Here is a 9,946-nt window from a genome sequence, read left to right as displayed (position 1 = left end):
TCTCATTTTTTTTCTGGACCTCCAAGAGTAAATCTCTAGGAAACTTGTCCTTAGAACGACGATAGCTTTAAACATAAAAGTCCCACAATCGAAATGAAGTCATAAAAGTTAATGCCACCATTGTCATTAACAAACATTAATGCGGGAATATCAATTAAGGCTAAAGGCGACTGTAATTTGAGAACACCTGGACTCAGCAGTGCTTTGCATAATGTAAATTCAGCAGGCTTTTATGATGTTTTTGCCAAAGAATGTCAAAGCATGTGGTAGATACAGGTCATTGTCTTTATTTGCCTCTATATAAACTCTATATTTAGCATTGGTTAACATTATAACAGTTTACTTTATACAGCTATTTGTTTTTACAGCTTCCACCTGGTTACCGTTGATCATTTTTATTTGTCTTTACCTCACATTCCTGTGTTCAATTGTAAATTTATATAGATTACAACAACCATTTTATATAGCATTGTAAAATCAGTGCAAGTAGCAATGGCAATGTGCCCACTGTAAGGTAATATGCTAAAAGGGCCTGATACTGCAATAAAGATGGAGGGTGACCTACAGGTCTTCAGATGTCACGGTATTATTTCACAAGTAAACTAGCTCCATGTGACACAGTTTTAAAGGCATCAGACATCTGATTCATTGTATTATATATTTTGTCTCTTGACATCTCCTGTAGTATGTCCATACTCCATAGACACCTTCTTTTTTATGTTGTGGGTCCCTAATTACTTTTTGCATCATGTCCATATTTATTGACTACCTTCTGTTGCATTACTGCAATCCTTGACCATTACTTTTAGCATATCTGCAGTCCATCACTTACAGATCACTTACTATTGCATATCTACAATCCCTAACCAATATTAATACACATCCACATTTTTTGACCTTCTATTCAAAAATGTTTATTATTCCTATACCTGTACCCAAATGACTCATGTTCAACATTCAAAGACTCCGAACTCCTCTAATAGCATCTTGTCAGTTCTTGATTAGCTCCTGTAGCATGTCCAATTCATAATTTCCTCTTGCATGAATTTCACATCAACAAAATACATCCTGTAGTCGTCTGTCCCTGTCCATCAGCTGAATCACAGTTTTTGACCCCCTTCTGTAGAATATACCTTGCCTGCTTCTGCAACCAACAGAACCTGAACATCTCTTGTAGATGTGCTGAGCCTTTCAACTCCACTTTAGTAATGCTTTGGTTGTTTTCTGGAAAGACAGCTAATATGCTCCTGTGTTTGAGTGTAAAGAGGGTTGGTATGAGTTTGTCATGTTAGCCCACCTTATTTAGCATGACTACATACCAAATATATATTCCTTGATCGCCTTCTTTAGTATGGTTACATTCATTGACCACCTCCTGTTACATGCCAATAGTCAATGACCTCCTCCTGTAGCATGCACACAGTCCCTTATTGTAGAATTTACACAGGCATTAAACATCTAGTCTAACAGTTCCACAGTCCCCTCATGTCTCATGTGCATGTCCATGGTTTTGTAAAATTATGTTTTGATGCACAGGTGCATTGCTGGTAGAATTAGGCCTTTCTGGGCAGATCCACCCCTATAAAGAAAAAGAGGAATTGACCAAAAACAATCATTACAGATTTATTACATATTATTACATATTACATAAAATCATTATTTTTTAATTACATAATAATTACAAAAACTATCCGATTAGCACTAACTACCAGATTCCAACACAAAATATGCCAAATATTACTACTATGCAAGGAAAGCCTGGGGCTACAGAGGTCATAGTTCTATGCCAATAGGCCCCAGTGAATGAAGAGAAGGTAGGCTTGACCAATCACCAGTGTATGTAAAAAAACAATGTTGCAAAAATTTCATTCTGCTCTTACCATACTTCATTTTATCTTAGTTCTATAATTTTACACTGAATACTATTACCCACATAACATCAAAAGGGGAAACAGATGCCCTGAACTGATGAGTGGACTTTACCATTCTGCTATGTAAAAATATGGTGTTCTTGTCCTCTGCAGGAATTTGATGTTCCAGTTATTTATGTATAAATAACATTAGATTACTATTGCTATATATTTACAAAACTACAGGGAGAAGAAAGATTATACAAAATCCACACAAATTTCCAAAACTAAAAAATTATCTGATTTAAGGGAGAATTTATAGTGGACATATATCCAAAAAAATACAGAAAATTGCATATTAAATAATAAAATAGAGCAATAAATACTCATTATGATCATGTAGATGATATTTTCATTTTCAACTAAATATATTTGTGTTTGATTGCTGCCCCCTTCTGGTTAGTTGCTCTAAATGTTCTCTTTACTTAATAGGAAACATGGCTTTAAGGACTTTCTCTGGATTACCCTTCAGAATTTCTCTGCCATTTCTATGGGATTTCAAAGAAAGAACACAATCAGTTAATATGTAACTTCAGCTGAATGTTACTAATCATCAACAACAGTGTAAATACAGTGATAGAAGTGGTAGATATTATTTTAGTTTAATAATGGAGCAGCAGCATTCATGCTCTTGTGCCACAAAAAATGTTAGCCTCCTATTAGATACTGTTCAAGTACAAACACTTATTCATGATGTTTAGATAAATTACTACATAAGCAAATGTGTATTGGCTTTATAGCGAGTGACATCCTAAATTATCTCAACCTCCCTAGCGTTCTAATTCTGTCTGTATTTCCATGCAAAAAGCGTTACTTTTTTTGCATTGAAATTTATTTTACATTGTAGGCTATAATTCCTAGGCATAACTCACCAAAATATGTCCAATATTTAATAAATTTATTATTAAACTTTAAATAAAAAAACACTAAAATCTGTTAAAAAAATAGTGAAACATATAATATAACTGTACAGAAGCATAAATAATATTTAATTAGTTTAATTATATTTATTTAGTATGAAGATTGTATTGTATTTGACAGTTATGTATTGAATCCAATACAAAATGATTAGAATTACCCGCGGATCCTCCTGCCTGCACGGACGCATGCACCAACGTCACTAAGAAACCACGGAAATCATCTCTGCAGTTCACGGCTGGAGTTTTTAAGTTTTAAGCAACCCCGAGTGTGACTTGTCATTACCGCATTTTGCAAGTAAAATCCACCCGGAGTCACACTCGGGATTACAGCTAGGGGGGTTAAAGTTCATAAAATGCAAATAGGGTTAAAAAAAGAACACCTACCTTGCTACCTACCTAAGGTGTATCAGAAAGAAAGTGTATATCTTAGTACTGGTTGGGCATGAGGAGTTGTGTCTGTCACTGCTTTATTACTAGAAACCAAGATAACAAGATTCCCTGTTTCCCTTTTGGTATGCCCTTTCTTGAGAGCAGTATCTTTACTAAGTCTCTATTAGCTTAATATTCACACAGATATTAAATAGACAAGATATTTATTAACAGAGAAAAGAATTACCAACTAATCAACACTTATTCAAAACGCAAAGGTTACGCAAAGAGTCTGTCTTCTGTATCCTGCACCCTGGCTGGGATCCAAGAAGATAGACAGAAGATAGAGAGAGAAGATAAAGAAAGGGCAAGGAGAGGCAATAAGAGAGAGATTTGGGGCAGTTGTCCCTTCTTATACATCTCCAGGACCCCTTGCCAAATTCAGCCACACCTATGCATCCACCCCTTACTCAGGTATCCTCCTACATCCGGAAAAACACTGCTCACAGGTGTCCGTTGATATTCTCCAGTAGGTGTCACTGTTGCATTGGGGGCAAGTCCTCTAACCCAGCTGACCAGCGGCTCCTTTGGGTGTCATCAGATAATATTGATGTTTACACACCTGGCAGGATATTTGGAGAAATCCTTGAAGTAGATTTCCCAATGTACACCCCCCCATACCCAACAGCTGGTATGGTGTGTCATTCTTGATCACAGAGATTTGATTCTCCCATTTGGTTGCTTGGTTCCAACCAAGGAATCATCCTGCTTGTTTTGTCCTCATTTCAAAGTCAACTCCCATCAAGGTTAACCAACAGCCAGATTGAACTCATCATTTCCAAAAATCCAGCCTATTCAGTAAAGTAACAGACAGGTAAAAAAGCACTACGTACAATGGACTAGCATCCAACATTAGTGCAGTGGTGTAAAATTCTAAATGCAACCCACAGTGTGCAACTTTCAGAGCTATTTCTATTGACAAAGGGTTCGATATAGAAAAATTTAGAACTAAGCCTACTTAATTCATAAAATGTTTAAAGTTTGTTTGAGCTGGGACATACAAATTAAGGTTTGGTAACTTATGACTGTTTTTTAACTGTGTAAATGGGATTATAGTTAATGAGCATGATAGTACATACAGCTTGTTTGATGTTTTTGAGGTTTCAGAAAAGTCTCATTACACTTTGAAACTTTTCTGCTGGAAATATGATAGGTAACTATGAACTGGATGTTCCTAAACGTCTAATATGTAACACCAGTTCTGCAAGACAAGGGTGCAGACAAGAACAGAGCTCATCCCTACATCAGTCACATGTGACAGAACACTAACATGCACACGGATAAGGTCATCCTAAAAATAATTTTAGAGTTCCTTTTTCTGGGTGTACCTCCTTTATCTATGTTGGGAGCAATAAGGCTCTCTTTGGGGTTAGATATTACATGTGCAATAAATAAGCAGCATGTAGGGGGGGTGTAGATGTGATTTAAAGCATCCCAATAAAAAAGGGATGCATAGGATGTTTGACACTGCTGTTGCCTTATCCAAAAAAAAGTAAAATAGGAAAAGTGTAACATTGTGAATTCATATATACGAGTATTCACCTAATATTTGTGTACTGCAGTGAGTAAAAGTGGGTTGGTAACCACTAAGGGCTGTGCCAATTGGCAAGAATAATACACATTTTAATGTGTTAATGATTTTGTTAATATATCTAAAAAAGGTTTTAAAGGATTGTAATCAAAGTATATATATATATATACCATACTATATATATGAATATTCTGCCAAACCTCAATAGTATCAAGAACTTTTCTAACTTATCTCTCTGCACTGAGGATTTGGTTTAATCTCTTCCTGAGGTAGGGCTCTATGATAAACTTCTTTACAAACTTCACTTTTAATTTTAGTTATTGTTTCTAGGACTTGTGTATGGACTATAAGTATTTCTAGCAGCTTTCATAGAATAAACTACACATGGGTGAACTTTATAGTGAAAACAGGGCTCTAAAATCATTGCTGTATATTGAACAACTCGGAATTATGTAAGTATAAGTATTGTAGTCTCTGATCTGTTCTCTGTACTATTTTATTATTGATTGGATTCCACACTGTTCAATTTTACTCAGTATGTTAAAACCAGCGAAATGGGTATTTTCAGGTACAACAACTAAACTTTACAGCTTTATTAGTACACAATTCATGATTAAAAACCACAGAACGTTACACAAGTTCCTCTATGCGTTACGCATGACTTGCTTCATCAGGAGAAACACCTGTTTATGTATCAAGAAGCATATGTAATTATCCAAGCTTCATCACAAACAGCAGAGGTATTAGTGCCTTGTGTAGGAGAGGAATTTCAAGGAATGTTTTTGTTAAACTTGAAATCATGCAGACTTATCTGGAGCTGTATAATATCACAGCTTCATGCAAGGATGTAGACACAGACTCTATGCACAGCCTATGTGCACCAAAGATATTATATTATATGTGACCTGCATATAGAAATGTACTGTAATCAGTGTCTGTTATAATATTATGATATATGTGGACTATAGACCTGGAAGTGTACAGGCACTGGCAGTATGTCTCTTTATTGTCTTACATGTATTTTTTATTCATATTTATTTTTTATTCATATTTATGTGCTTTGTGTTATGAAAAATCTACACAATGATCACTGTTCTTGTTGTGTTAAATTGATTGCAAATTGATTGAAGAGAATCCTAAAGTGAGCCATGGGCCTGGAAGTGTACAAACAGCGGCAGTTTGTCTCCTATTGTCTTACAAGGCTCCAGCCAAGCTTACTCCAACTCATTAAAGCCTGAAAATCCAAAGGGTCTCAGCTCCCCATATGTGCAGAGGTGGATGTCTGGTCAATGACTAGATGTGTGTGTAAGGATGAACTGCATGTGCTTCAATTTGATGCCTAAGAAAGTGGGGTCACACAAGGGCCAAAATACATACAAAGGGCCTAAATTAATAAAGCTTTCCAAGGTTGGAGATACACTTTAGGTGAAGCTGGGTGATCCAACCAACCTGGAATAGATTCACTCCAGGTCTGCTGGATCACCCAGGTTCACTGATGGAAGTTTATCCTATCCAGCCTTGGAGAGCTTTAGTAAATCAGGCCCACTGACAAGTTTGAAGCACTATTGTAAATGAAAATAACTGTCTTTCATGTCACTCTTTTTCTGTATTGGTAGCTGCGTGGATCTTGTAATGTTATTAGAACAAAGACATTGGGTAGTAAGTTACATGCTCACAGTGTATATCTCCACATTATTCCTGTTGGCCAGCCTCTAGAAGTTGCAAAATTCATAAAGGCAATATTAAAAGTTTACTATTTCATCTCTCGTACTTTTACACCCTCTATAAAACAGACATTTTTACATTTCCACTAGGAGACTGTTTGCTCTGCAATAACTTTGTCATTGCTTAATATAACAAAGTCATGTGTATATTGTGGTTTTGAAAATAGGAACATTTTTTTTTCTATTTTGACTGGTGTTAGCTTTAAGGTAAATTAAAAGTTTATATTTTATTTTATTATTCGGTCTGCTTAAAATGGTGGTAAAGTTACATTTTTGGTGCAAAGGGCAAAAAAAAAGGGCATTTAAAAGAAATGAAATTGACAATTATTTTATTAAGACACTAAGGGATCTGTTTATTAAACAGAGAATCAGACATTCCCTCAAACATTCTCATTTGGGAATCTTCCAGGCCCAGGACCGCCTAAACGATCGAGAGTCACACATGCGCAGTGAGCACATTTTTTTTCATCTTACGTCACTCGATCTCACACCTGGGTAGGGTGACGTAGGATGAAGAACCAGGAAGAAGAGCAGAAGATGGCCGCACCCAGAGCGCCCGCATCTGGGACGAATGTCGGGACGGCGCTGGACCTGAGCAGGACACCCCCCGGAGCGAGCGGACTGCACTGAGGTTTTGAAGGTATTTTTTTTCTTTTTTTTTTTCCATTTTCAATTTAGTTACTCTTTAAAGCTGCTTAATAGAGCTCCCATACTGGTGCATGGAATAGAAGACATGGCTAAAAAGATGACCTGTGAACCAGAGCTCAGACACACTCATAGTTGCCCTACTATTCAAAGGGGCCTCTCAAGGTGTTCATTCATAAAACTGACTACTGGTAAGCTTTGTGTTATAGGTGTGCCCACCGAAGTATTTCATAAGGCTGTGATTAGCTAGATAATAGCATTACAGGAGTAGCCAGTCATCATTCCTTGGTGTCTGGGTTAGAGTTTCCATTTACTGTTTATTGTGTTGTTACATTACTTGATATGATATCATTTTATACTGTTTCCACTGTGTTTTGTAACTCCTTTATTTTCAGCCCTTTCACATAAAACTAGCCCCTGGCTGTTGCAGTGCCATCTACGTGTTGTCATTGGGAGTTTGGGTGTCACCAGGTTGGGTTGGGGCGCATCCATTACATTCACAGCTAACACCTAAGGGTGAGCTATGTAAAATACACATAAAATCAGCAAAAAATAATAGTTAAGGACAGAAAGGGAGAAAAAATATCCTAAGAGAAGGCAAAGTAAGCAGCCTGAATTCATTTAAAAGTTTAAATTAAGTATTGTTTTACATTTTTCCTCCAATGTGCTTTTATGATGTTACATTTTCAATTAGAAAATATAAAATTATTATGACCTCACAGCCAGCATTACTCTTAGTAGTCCATGTGTTCTATCAACAGATTATTTTAGGCTGCTCACAGACTTGGGTGTCCTGGAGGTCAAGTTGTGCTTTAAGACAAAATCAGTCGATAATGACATGACCCTCTTACTGAATGGCTGCAAGTAGAAAAATGGAATGAGAGGTGAGTTAAAATAAATAAAAAAGTGCCCCAAAAACTTACAGTTGACAGTAAGTAACATAAAAACCAAACACAGTGGGTGCCCCAATGGATCTGAAGATCAAAGGAAAGATTTACTGGAGCCAGAAAGAGCAATTTACTGTACAATGTGGAACATAACCCCCTTGATAATGTTTACAGGAGCTTCTTGTAAAACAATCAAAATGTATTACTATTGCACTATAAAAAAAATCACAGGGACAATCACATTTTATTGTTACTCGGGATCAGCTTCCTTTATGTAACAGTGAGGAAACCAACATTGGAGTTAGTATGCTAAGGGCTCCTGGTCGGAATCAATTACAGCTATTGAATCATATGAACCTGGAAAAATCCCAAGAGGGAATGTTTGAAGGAATGTCAGATTACCTGTTTTATAAATAAAGCCCTAAATGCTACAAATAATTGTTTTTTTTGCAGTTTACAATATCCAAGTAAATGGGAATAAGGAATAACAAAATTGTTTTTTGAATATTTGTTTTTATTTTCTTTTTTAGATTACAGGCTTTGTTTAATCATATTTTAGTATCCTAATTAAATTTATATGTTTTATAATAAATATTTTATGAAGAAGAGCTGTAATGGATAGTCTGCTATGCTTTCTAATTTAAAAGATACTGGCAAGTTTTGTTTTTTCTCACATACTCTGTATATTAAACAAAATATAAATCTAAAACATTTTCTTTTTTTTTAACTTTGAAATAAGTGGAGAGAAATTAAAATATATGGATGTAATGCTTTGTATTGTCAGAGTTGTGACAACATGGGCAAAGGGTATGCTGGTACAGTAATATCCTCTACCATATACCATTTTCCCATAAATTATAAACTACCATGAGATTTGTTTACAGAAGCTCACATTCTGGTTTTTGAGCATACATCCTTTCCCTACAAATAGAATACAGCCCTTTGTGGACTTCTCCCACAGAGAGATATAGTTGTGAGTGCTTTGTGTATTTTTCCCCATTTGAGATATGCATTGTTTTATTTATGCATACATGTTTGTTCAGTTTTTCAGAGCCCAGGGAAGTGTTAAAACACTTGCTAGTTTATTTTCTGCTGTCTGTGGTCTGTTGGGGAAATGCTCCTTGGCTTCCAATCCTAGGAAAGAAATGCAACATGAAGTTAGAAAAAAACATGAAATGAAGGATATTTCCCTAAGGGAGGATTGTCACAGAAATAGGCATCCCCATTCTGGTATTCACCCTCATTTCTTTCTCTGGTGACAATTCTAAAATTTGGAATTTTTCCATCAATTTTTTGTAATGGTTGCCAAGAACAGAGAGAAACAGAGAGGTGTGAATCTTCATAATAGGGACTCTATTCAAAACTAAAAAAACACGCTATGCATGCATAATAATCTCCTGATGTCTTCTGCTTAAAGTGAAGGAGTATTAAAAATTACCACTTAAACAGCAAAGAGAAAATTTTCTTTTGGGGACACTTGTTGAGCGCTGTCAAGGGCTGTAATCACCCTGCTTTTAATATAGGACATGTCTGTATTTTACTGGCCTGGTTGATAAAAATGTCAGAAAAGAGCACACAGTGCTTGTATTCTTTTCCAGAAGTGGCAATGTTAGCTACAACATGGAGTATATGATTTATGAGATCGGATTTCAACACATTTAAAGTTTGTCAAATCCCAGCTGCATACAATATATATATATATATATATATATATATATACATATATAATGGAGATTATTGATATAGTTTATTGTTGTGTTCACTTCTAGGAAATGTATTTTAACTTTCTGTCCTGGAGACCACGTGGGAACTAAGGAAAACATCTACATTTGGGAATTTAGACATCTATGTAAACATTACTGAAAAAAACAGTGCTTTTACTTCTGCTTAAGGCTTTCTT

This window comes from Pyxicephalus adspersus, chromosome 6 (genome assembly GCF_032062135.1).
Source record: "Pyxicephalus adspersus chromosome 6, UCB_Pads_2.0, whole genome shotgun sequence".
Lineage (NCBI taxonomy): Eukaryota > Metazoa > Chordata > Amphibia > Anura > Pyxicephalidae > Pyxicephalus > Pyxicephalus adspersus.
The sequence above is the reverse complement of the archived record's forward strand: the minus strand, read 5'-3'. Positions refer to the sequence as shown.